General features: G+C 43.8%; 1 non-coding gene across 1 annotated transcript; it reads left to right on the forward strand.

The window, feature by feature from the left end:
- Nucleotides 1-419: 419 nt before the first annotated feature.
- On the forward strand, nucleotides 420-583 carry LOC116571268. Its single transcript, XR_004277826.1, has one exon. It is a non-coding gene; the product is annotated as a U1 spliceosomal RNA (small nuclear RNA).
- Nucleotides 584-11,713: the final 11,130 nt, after the last annotated feature.

Here is an 11,713-nt window from a genome sequence, read left to right on the forward strand (position 1 = left end):
CTGGCAATGGGAGAAACCACACTATTGGTCATTGATTCCAAGTATGCAATATATCCCATAAGACAACATGCCAACTTCACAAGGTGTTGTTGGTAACACACCTAATCTTTAATTGGCTTCTTTGTTGCAAAGTCAAATGCATATGTGGGAAGTGAAACTTACTTTCATTTTTCCATTGCCTTACTTCTTCCTGGAGTGAACTCCTTTGTCAAAAACACAAAGATGCATAAGGAATTCAATAAGTCCATTAATGCAATTGCTGGAAGAAACATGGTATGTAGGGAAGCAAATCCAAACCCAAAATATGTATCTATGCAAGTTCATCAATTGTAACAAATGTACCACTCTGGTGGGGGAAGTTGTTTATGGGGAACTTTGCATGTGTGAAGGCAAGGAGTACATGAAAAATCTCCGTTCTCATACTTACCTGGCAGGGGAGATACCATGATCACGAAGGTGGTTTTCCCAGGGCGAGGCTTATCCATTGCACTCCGGGTATGCTGACCCCTGCGATTTCCCCAAATGTGGGAAACTCGACTGCATAATTTGTGGTAGTGGGGGACTGCGTTCGCGCTTTCCCCTGGAGGAAAAAAAAAAATCTCGGTTCTTTCTGCTCAATTTTTAAAAATTTTCATGCCCCCTCCACTGTTAGGGAGGCTTATCCTCCCAGGACAAGTGTTCATTGACTATGTATGTTATCAGTAAGACTTCTGATCAACAGCAGGCTATTAGTGGTTACGTTGTGGGGGAGTCAAAATTATATGTGGATTTCTGATTGCACAGGGTGGGGCTGGGGAGCAGTGTCACTGAATTCCATGTTCTTCGAGGCCATCTGTATAGTTGTTCTGGCAATCAAAATTAACAAACCACATAACAACAGATGAATCTCAAAATTATTACTCGGAGTGAAAGAAGCCAGATTTCCAGAGCTATTTTTATATGAAGTTCTCAAATTAGCAAAACAAGTCTAATTTATTGTGATTGAAATTAGATCCGTGGTTGCACAAGCGACTTTCTGAGGGGTAGAAATTTTTATATCTTACTCAGGAATATTCACTCATTTCACTGAGCTATACAGTTAAGATCTGTGTCTTCTACTGAATACAAATGGTACCACAATAAACTTAACAGATGATATATGTATGTGCATGTATACAAATACATGTGTACATGTGTGTGTGGGTATATCTGTTCTTTGTCCCACCACTTTGAGAAGATATAAGATCTAGGAACTAGATAATACAATCCCAGAAAAAGGCACGGCAAGTCCAAGGATGACAGAAAAGACGTGTCAGGAGAAGAGCTGTGCCACGGGCCCAGAAGGAGGGAGAATGGAGGTCTGCAGGAGGGAAGTCTCTAAGTAAGTCTCTAAGTAAATAAGAGAACAGATGGATGGCTTCACAAGGAAGCCTGAGGACTGTGTGCAGAAAGTTGTACTGACAGGTTATTAAAAGGTATGGGAAAGAAAACTAAGGAAAAGAAAAAGAAAGGCAATCATTAACTGAAAAAAGAAAAGGAAGGAAGGTACTGTGATCAGAGTACTCTATAATACTCAGCTGAGAACAATATTTATATAACCATAATAATGTAGATACTAGGGGCACCTGGGTGGCTCAGTGGGTTAAGCCTCGGCCTTCAGCACAGGTCACGACCTCAGGGTCCTAGGATGGAGCCCGGAATCAGGCTCTCTGCTCGGTAGAGAACCTGCTTTCCCCTCTCTCTCTGCCTGCCTCTCTGTCTACTTGTAATCTCTCTCTGTCAAATAAATAAATCTTTAAAAAAAATAATGTAAATACTAAATATTAACCAATTCTAAAATTCGTGACGTAATTATACTGGGGGACAGAGGAGGGAAGGCTGAGGGGATGGATCCTCTACAGTAATATCAGGTGAGTAGATAAAATGGGTGAATGGAAAGAGGTCAGGGTACACACAATACTTAGAATTATGGGCATGTAAGTGCCAGGAAAGAAAGACTAAAAAGTTGAAAGAAGCTGCTCATAGGAAAGGTATGGAGCATGAAGAAAGCAGAAAACACTGAGCTTTGGCACAATCTCTTGAATACTATTTCTATTTATAAATATTATAAAGGTACTGTAATGATAAAATAATAATTACCTAAAAAATTGCTGTGGACTTTAAATTGTATTTTAACATTAGCCTTTTCCAATAACAGAGTTCTCAACCTCCTAGGGAGGTTTTTAGAGTAATTTGAAAAAGACATCTGAAGCCATTTACTAAGGTAGTTTATTAGTTCAAGAGGCCCTGCAGGCACCCACAACAGACACTGCAATTTATCCGTACTCATTTATTTGTTTACTTGTTTCAGGGGCTCAAGCTAAAAACATAAACGAACAAAAAAACGGGGAAAGCAGCTCAGTGGCAAAGAAGCAAGGGCAGCCCTTACCATCCTGCTGTGAGCGATGCAAGGTTTCCCTCTGCTTAGGCAGTTTACAGACTAGAAGATTCCTTTACCCCCAGCAGCCAGTAAATCAAATACAGTATTTCCTCGATTCTAAGATCACCTATTCTAACTCCCACTATCAATTTTTTTTAAGATTTTTATTTATTTATTTATTTGGCAGACAGAGATCACAAGTAGGCAGAGAGGCAGGCGGGTGTGGGGGGGAGCAGGCTCCCCGCTGAGCAGAGAGCCCAATGCAGGACTCGATCCCAGGACCCTGGGGTCATGATCTGAGCTGAAGGCAGAGGCTTAACCCACTGAGCCACCCAGGCGCCCCCCACTATCAATTTAATAACAGCTTTGGGGCCGGCATGGTTAGGAGAAGGATTGGCAAGCCTGCTTTGGCATGAATGCACCCCGATTTCAGAAATGTTCATATGTGAAGACCAGATGCTTTAACTACCCTGTTTGTTGGTCTCGGTCCACACGTCCTGTCCGGGGCCTGTTGATTTCAGTGTTTTTATACAGCCATGCGGTGGGTGCGTTACCCACATTCATTATCCCTTAGGGGAGCCCCTGGTTCTCTCAGCTCTACTGAGCCATGGTTGCCAACAGCTCTAAGGGAAACCTTCCCTGTGATTTGCCTTTTGGCTCAGAAGAGACACTTTTCCCCAGTTCACGCACCTTCCCTGGAAAAGCTTTCATCCGATGAGTGGTGGGCCAGGGGTATGAAAGCTCAGGCCTCTGAGAGCCCCTTCAGCTCCAGAGCTGCTGGGGGTAGGTTGAGGCCTTTGCTGAGACTGCCTGGCAACTCAGCTTCTCCCTCTGCCCAGTCCTGCCTAGAGGATCCCTTCCGTGGACTTAGATCCTGAGCGCACTCCCCAACAGAAGTCCGACTTGGAAATCCCTCAAAGCCAGCTTGCTGGGAGGCCAACCTGGGACAAAGTTGGAATTTAGCCTCTGGGCCCTCCCTTCATGCTGAAGCTAAGATTCTCCTGGCACTTAAGGGTTTTAGGCCTGAGAACGTCATCCCTCTCAGCGTGGAAATGAAAGCATGATACCTTAAGCTTTGACTTACTTCCTAAAGGCCCAGGGCTGGTACTTTTCTGGGCCCAAGCCATTTTCTGGGTTCCTGAAGCTGTGACTCAGACAGAGGCTACCGTCCTCTTGTGACGCCTGACTTCTGAACGTCACTTACTGTCCCTGAGCCTTCATGTCCTACTGTGGAAAAATAGGGTACCTAAGAGAATTGCCAGAAAGGATTTACCACAGGCCTGGCGTGTGGCAGGGAGTGGCTCAAGGAACCTTCTTTCCCATTCCCAGTCATCCACTTTGCTCTGAATATCCTATGTGGGGTCAGGGAAATGGGCTCGGCCGAGCTCGAGAGGATGACGACATGTGGGGCCTGCAGCGAAGGATGGAGTCAACCAGACAAACCTTTCGAGGGGCGGCGGCCCATGCGGGTTGCTGCCTGGGATCTCACTCCAGCCCCAGGGAAGATGCCACTGCATTCAATGACCCAAGAGGCACTGAGGGGAGAGCTCAGGCTGCCTCTGGTTCCCTTGGGAACTGGAGGGGGTGTCCGGGTGTGTCCCCTTTCTGCTTTCAGCTGGGAATGAGCTGGTGGAGAATTTTCCCGTCCAAGCGGAGAATTATCTGCTCCTCCCCTGCCCCTCCCCCTCCCCCCCACCCCGTCCACTCATAGCCCACCAGCTCTCTGAGCAACCCTGGTTAGCAGTTTGGGCCTTTCTTCCTGCACACAATTGACATGGAGCTCCCAAATCTGGCCCATTCAAACATCACATGGAACACTCTGTTTTTGTCACTCAGCCTCTAGAAACATGATCTTATCCAACACAGGCAAAATGGATCTGTCTTGTCTTCTCCCGTGACAGTGGGCTTCCTCCCGTGGCATGGCATTTTTCTGTACCTTTTAGATTTAACATTTCAAATTATGTTTAATGGGGGCTCCTACAGACGCTGGGTTCTGGTTGTTTTTTTTCCCCCAAATGCTGAAAGGTTTGATTCTTCCATCTATCCATCAACAAATCGCATTGAATGACGGTGCTCAGTGACCCAGGATGCCACTGGAGACAAAACAGACCATACATATTTTCTGGTCTCCCTGGAAAATTAGCGCAAACACTTTCATCACTGCAGAGAAGGAAAATATGCACGGAGAGGTGAAGATTTGCTTTGTTTTGTTTTGTTTTCCTAAGAAGAGATTTCCCCCTCCTCCAAACAGTGAAACTCATATTGTTCTTATTTGTCTGCAAATTAAGCAGTTAGCTTGAATCCCTGCGTGGCTCACTCAGATTCTGCAAGCCAAGGCCCTTGTTTCTCTCTACCCTGTCATCCTATGTATACGAGGATCATAATCTCTCTCTCTCCAGGACTGTTTGGAATTCATTCTGGTTTTGCCCTACCTTGTTAAAAGCAGCACTTAAAATACTTGAATTCGATTTCTTACCCCATCTGTCCCCCTTTCCTGACCTCATTTTAAAGAATCCCCCTTGCTATGTGAGTGGCCTGCTTTTAATTCGGAAGAAGATTGGTTGGGTTGCTCAGTCCCTTTTCTCTCTCCTGCTAGATTTTCCCTTTTATGAAGAGATACAATCTAGCCCTCCGGAAATGAAGCGGGAAGAGAACCAGGAGTTCAGGGCTCACTGCGGCCCTCGCAGCGTGCTACGAAGTCATCCCGTCTGCCAGGTAGGGAGGACAGGTCATCTCTTCCTACACAGAAGTGGCGCCTGAATGCTTTAAGATGAAAATGTTTGTGCGAAGGGCGGTCTATTTAAAACAGCTCCCATGTGATGCAATGCAACTTGAAAAGGAAACTCTTTTGGATGACTCACCCATTTAACAATAATAATTAGCATTGAAGAATCCTGCTTAGAACACCCAGCAGAATTATTTTATGATTCCTTCAGAGTTCACACTCTGCCTGCAGCTTCAACCAAGGCAACATATCAAAGACTGACATTCAGTTTCATTTGTGTAAGTTTAGAGACAGGGAGAGCCGGTTTACCAACAAGTCAAGAGAAAGGGACTGAGGGAATTTAGGAGACTTCGAATCCAGATAAGCCATTCATGTCACCTCGTCGTTCAAAGAGCCAATAAAATGTTGGGATGTATTAATGAAAGCCTAATGTCTCAAACAAAGGAGGTGATGATCCCATCATACTCTTTGATGGTTAAGGCCCTATTTGAAGCATTTTTTTCAGTTTTAAGTGATGGATTTTAAACTAGATCTCAACAAACTAAAAAAGCATCCAAAGATGACAACATGAAAAATGAAAGATCTGGAAATCATACAAAGTACTCATTCCCAGATTAGCTAGAATAACTGGGTTCCCGGCCTAGCTCTATAATTTACCAGCTTTGACCTTGGACTAGTCACTTAATCTTGCCTCTGTATCATCATCTATAAAAATGGGGATAATAATACCCATATCACGAGCTTATTCTGTGGGTTAAATAAGATCATTCATGTGTACCTTGTGCTCAGTGCCCGGCATATAGTGTGTGTTCAAGAAATATGAGTAATGGGCACCTGGATGTCTCAGTGGGTTAAAGCCTCTGCCTTTGGCTCAGGTCATGATCCCAGGGTCCTGGAATCGAGCCCTGCAGCGGGCTCTCTGCTCAGCAAGGAGCCTGCTTCCCTTCCTCTCTTCCTCTCTCTGCCTGCCTCTTTGCCTACTTGTGATCTCTGTCTGTCAAATAGATAAATAAAATCTAAAAAAAAAAAAAAAGAAAGAAATATTAGTATTACTGTTAACACTGACAACAAAAATAATTCTTATGATATTACCCTCTAGCTTTGCATCATTTTCAGTTTCTAAGTTAACTTCATAGCATCACGTTTTCTAATATTCACATTTCCTCTGAGTTGGGCATTCCTGTTCTCATTTTCAGAAGTAGAGAACTTCGTGGGCCCCACCGGGTCCTTTCCTTCATGCTCCGCAGCCAAGCGCCCATCTCCTCCCGCTCCACCCCCAGCACCACTGAGTCCTCAGGATCAGGACAGCAGCCAGGGATCCAGCTGCTGACTGAATGAAGCCACCCTATGCCTGAGGAGGGGGCTGAGTGGGTGGCCCAGAGGGAGGGACCCGGACAACAGATTTGGCCAGTCATTGTGACCACGGAGCCTCTGGTCGACCTGGTCTTTGGGGAACCGCTGTGATAAGTGATAAGCTTTATCTGTGGAAGCACGGTACACGATCATCATGCTCATTTCTTTTTTCCTTTTCTTTTTTTTTTTTCATCATGCTCATTTCTCTGAGAAAGGAGAGCCTGCACAGGGGCAGCCGCAGAGCCTTAAGCAAGTGATCTAACTCCTCCATATTGGTTTCCTAGGGAGAGAAACAGAGACATTTCTGTACCAGGTAGTTCATGAAGCAAACATGTAAGCACATCAAAGTCTTTTGAAAAAACTAGAAAGTGCCCACAACAGCATTGCTAACATAATTTCAAAGCAGATGATACTAGCTTTTAAACATCAAAAACTGTAAGTCAAGCCTACGTTAACTACAGCAGACTTGCATAATTCCAGCAGACATTCGTAAACGGAATACCAGGGACCCAGGAGCTTTACCTGGAGTGGAGGCTCCTGCCTTTTTCCTTGAGCCCAGAGCTTTCAGCACAGCAGCCTGGCTCCCCCAGCCCTGCCTTGGCCACCCACCATAAGCCTGGGCAGCCAGGGCCCCTCACTGGCCTCCCATTTCCATTTGGGGACCCCTGGACTTTTCTGGTCTCCCAGTCTTTCCCAGCCCTTTCTCACTTGTGGTTTAGGCGCCCTTCTTACTTCCAGTCATTCTTCTGGCATAAGCCCTGACCCTCAGAGATCATCATTCAGGCCAATTTTCCATCGCTGGGGCAGGGAGCAAAGGGATTCAAATCCCACTGTCCACCTTCACCTTAATGGGCACCTCACGGTCACAGCATCTGTGGAATTGAGGTCTGAGGCTTAAAGTAACGTAGGGGAATGTTCATGACATTGGCCTTGGCCAGTCATCTCATGGATATAATAAGATCAAAAGCATAGGCAACAAAATCAAAAATAGACAACTGGGACTACATCAAAATAAAAAATGTCTGCACAGAAAAGAAATAATTAAAGGAGTAAAAAAGCAGCCTACAGAATAGGAGGATATATTTGTGTATTATATATCCAATGAGGGTTAGTTCTAATATATAGAACTATAACTCAATAGCAAAAACAACCCCAAAACCCTAATAACCCAATTTTAAAAATGGGCAAAGGACTTGAATAGACATTTCTCCAAAGAAAACATCCAGAGTGTCTGCATGGTTAAGGTTAAGCATCTGCCTTTGGCTGAGGTCATGATCCCAGGGTCCTGGGATCGAGTCCCTCATCAGGCTCCCTGCTCAGCAAGGAGTCTGTTTCTCCCTCTGCCCTTGCTCCTCCTCGGTGCTCATGTGCACCCCCACATGGGTGCAGTCTCTCTCTCTCTCCCTCTCTCTCTGTCAAATAAACAAATAAAATATTCAAAAAACAAAACAAAGAAGACATCTAGATGGCTAACAGGTATGTGAAAAGATGTTCAGCATCACTCATCATCAGAGAAATCCAAACCAAAACTACCATGAGAGAGGGGGGCTACTTTGTATTCTGTTGGAGGGAATGAAAAATGGCACACAGCTATGGAAAACAGGAGGTTCCTTTAAAAAATTAAAAACAGAACTACCATATGATCCAATAATCCCACATCTGGATATTTATCTGAAAGAACTGATATCAGGATCTTGAAAAGATACTAACACTGCCATGTTCATTGCAGCACTAGTCACACTAACCAAGATACAGAAACAACCTGAATGTCCATTGATGGTGAGTGGACAAAACAAATGTGGTGTATACCTCCAGTGGCGTATCATTAGGCCTTAAAAATTGAGGCAATCCTGCAGTATGTGACAACATTGGATGAACCCAGAATAAAATGCTCAGGGAAAGAAGCCAGTCACAGACAAATATGCATGATTATCTCAAGTAATCAAACTCAGGGAAGCCAAGAATAGTCCTGTTGTTCTAGTCTTCCCTCTTTCCCTCCCCCACTAGCTCACTCTGTCTCAAACAAATCAATCTTCAAAAAAAAGAAATGTCAAAATTTCCAAAAGAGAATTGGAAGAGTTGGCGGAACCTGCTGGTATCCCTCCAAGATCCATTCTCTCCTTTCTCCTTACCACCAGCCTTAGACTTTATCTGCGGCAGCAGTGGGCCCAGAAATCACTCACTTTCCTCTGCATTTAGGGATGGTCACATAACCCTGTTCTAAAAGATGACATATGAACAGTAGTCACTGGATGGGTTTCAATGTCATTCTTACTATGATCCTCTTCTATCATATGCCTGTAGCAATAGAAGAAGTTTGTATGAAGCAAGAATTCAAGGATTTTTCCTGCCTAAGCCATCTAATACCAAACTAAAGATCATGAAAGCCAGGTGGGCAAACACCTGGAAATAGCATATGGGACAGAATCTTTAATAAGGTACAACCCCCCCTTTGCCCTCATCACAAAAATGGTTAGACTCCAAATTTGGGGGTCTTTTCAATTGATCTAGACAAAGCAGTGGCAGTAGACCAAGGGAAGGGAGGCAGGTGAGGTGTGAGTCTTTTCCCCTCCTAAATTTGGTAATTCTGAGTGTCACAAAGGTCCTTTGTTTAAGAACACTGCATGTTCCAAGCTATTCCCGGAATTTTTTAAATGGATTCCATTTTCCTGGAGGAGTAGCTTATAACAATCTGCTTCGCTCTCTGGCTTTACGGCCCTCTACCAGAGTCACTTAACCCCTCATTTGTAGATTCAGCCCTGCTCCCAACCCTGTCCTCAAGCAGAGGGACGGTACATCAACCCAGTCTCTCCTGCCTGTTTTTAACGGTGTCTGGCCCATCGATAGAAAGGAAAGATCCCTGTTAGTCTCTGGTAGAGATGGGCATTTACTCCTGGGTAGAAACAGACACACAAAAAGATGTATTTCTTTTCAAACACCTGTTTGTAAATGTAAAACAAAGGTGAAATCTTAAAAAATAAAAAATACTTAGCCAAGTATCAGCCAAGCATCAGCACTCCTAGGTGGCCAAGGCGTTCAGTGCGTGGAGAACTTCTGCTTCCAATTGGTCACACAGGGCTTAGGGGATCCTTTAGGATTTATTCTAATTTTCCAGGAAATATCCCATTTAAAGGGAGAAAAAAATACCTTAATAATAAAAATACCTTAATAATTCCATGAAGCTTCCATTATACAATCCTTAACATATAGGCTCATTCTTTCAAAGCTCACACATTTCCATACTATCCTATTTTTATTCAGACTGGTCAAAACTGTGCTTCATGTGTGTGTGTGTGTGTGTGTGTTGTATGTGTGTGTGTGTAATTTAAAGAAAGTAATTTGATGAAATTTAACAACTCTAATGAATTAAGCTAAGGAAAATGCAGAAGGCTTTAATAACAGCAAACCTATTGAAATGAAAGAGCCTATACATTGTTCTACTGACAGACTTACTAGCAGAGCAAACCAGATGTAGGTTGCCAAGAGAAGTTCAGCTTGTAACTTGTAAGAAAAGAATATATTGCCAGGCTCTGCTGGGCTCTGTTATTTCTTCATTAAAATGCACTGTCAATCAGGTTGAAAAGAAATGTCTAATTAACACCATAGGGCACCAAAAAATTTAGTGTCAGAAACTCAGCTGCCATCCCCCTTTACAACTGTATCTCTCTAAGCAACCCTGTTCCTCTCTTTCATCCCTGCCCCCACAATGGAGCCCCTCTCCCCTATCCTATTTTCTTATGATCAAAAGCATCGGAGAAATTGCAAAATGCGTTATTGCATTCCACAATTCACTCTTTATAGCTATGAACCAGCTAGAACTAAAATTTCCAGTAATTTCTCTTCTTTGTATACCCAGTACCTATGCAAGGACTCAAACACAATGGAACATAACAAAAGCCAACAGGTTCCATCTTGAGATCTCCCCTTCCAAGATGCGGAAAAATTAAGAGCTTTCACCTAGCAGATTCTAGTCCTGGTTTTACAACCAAACTGCTTGTGTGACGTGGGGACTGTCCCTGCCACCCTGCTGAGCTTCGACTTCATCACTCATAAAATAAAAGTAATAAAACATCTTGTCAGCCCATGTCAAGGATTGTTTCAAGGATCAAATGAGACAGGGTATACAAATGGGCTTTGTAATTTTTAACCCATGATTATTATAACCCTAGTATCAGCAGAGTTGTGTGACGTCCATATGTGTCTGGTAGGTAAGAGGATGGGTCTGCATCCTGATGCCTCCAGAACAGTCAGGATCCCTCAGCTTTCCTCTGTTTATGCATTGCTCATACCCAGCCATAGGTACTCTTTTTTTTTTTTTTTTTAAGATTTTATTTATTTATTTATTTGACAGAGAGAAATCACAAGTAGATGGAGAGGCAGGCAGAGAGAGACAGAGGGAAGCAGGCTCCCCGCTGAGCAGAGAGCCCGATGCGGGACTCGATCCCAGCACCCTGAGATCATGACCTGATCCGAAGGCAGCGGCTTAACCCACTGAGCCACCCAGGTGCCCAGCCATAGGTACTCTTGAAGACTGAGAGGAAGCTGAGGGTAAACCAGATGATTTGGGTTTGGGGAAACTTCTAGAAGGAAGAAATAAAAGATGTCAGTCAGAGACTCTGAGGCCTAGACTAGATTCCTCCCCAGTCCCTTGAGGGCCAGGCACCAAATATCACTGGTTTCTCCATCACGATGCTTCTCTCCCTTCCACACATTTTTTCCATTTTCTTCTTAGGATCACATGCTGGCACTCCTGCCATGGAATTGTTGATTGATTTTTGTCCATCTTCTCCCCTTGAGTTTCTTCTGCACATAGGTACCAGATTAGTCCTAGTTAAGCCTCACGTAACATGCAGCAGTCTCCCTTTTGCAGATTTCAGTGGTTCAGTTGTGTCTCTATACAAAGGCCTCTGTTCTTCACCTGGCATCTGGGGCTCCCACAGTAAGGCCAGCATGCACTTCAGAGGCTCTCCTCCTATCACTTCACACTTCCTTGCTGTGTTTGCTTGATTATTATGAAGTTTTCTGGTCTTTATTCATACATATAATAGCCCTTACTTGTTCTTCAAATATAATCCAACATATTCATGTGTATCCTCTGTGTGATCATTCTTGGTATCTTTGCTAGTCTGGTTCTATTGTGTCTTGTTTTGCTGACTCTCATTCATGGTACCTGTTTTCTCACATGTTTTTTGTTTTAAAAAAAAAAAAAAAGTAACTCACATTTTGGGTGCTTGAGT

The sequence above is a fragment of the Mustela erminea genome, chromosome 12 (assembly GCF_009829155.1).
Source record: "Mustela erminea isolate mMusErm1 chromosome 12, mMusErm1.Pri, whole genome shotgun sequence".
Classification (NCBI taxonomy): Eukaryota; Metazoa; Chordata; class Mammalia; order Carnivora; family Mustelidae; genus Mustela; species Mustela erminea.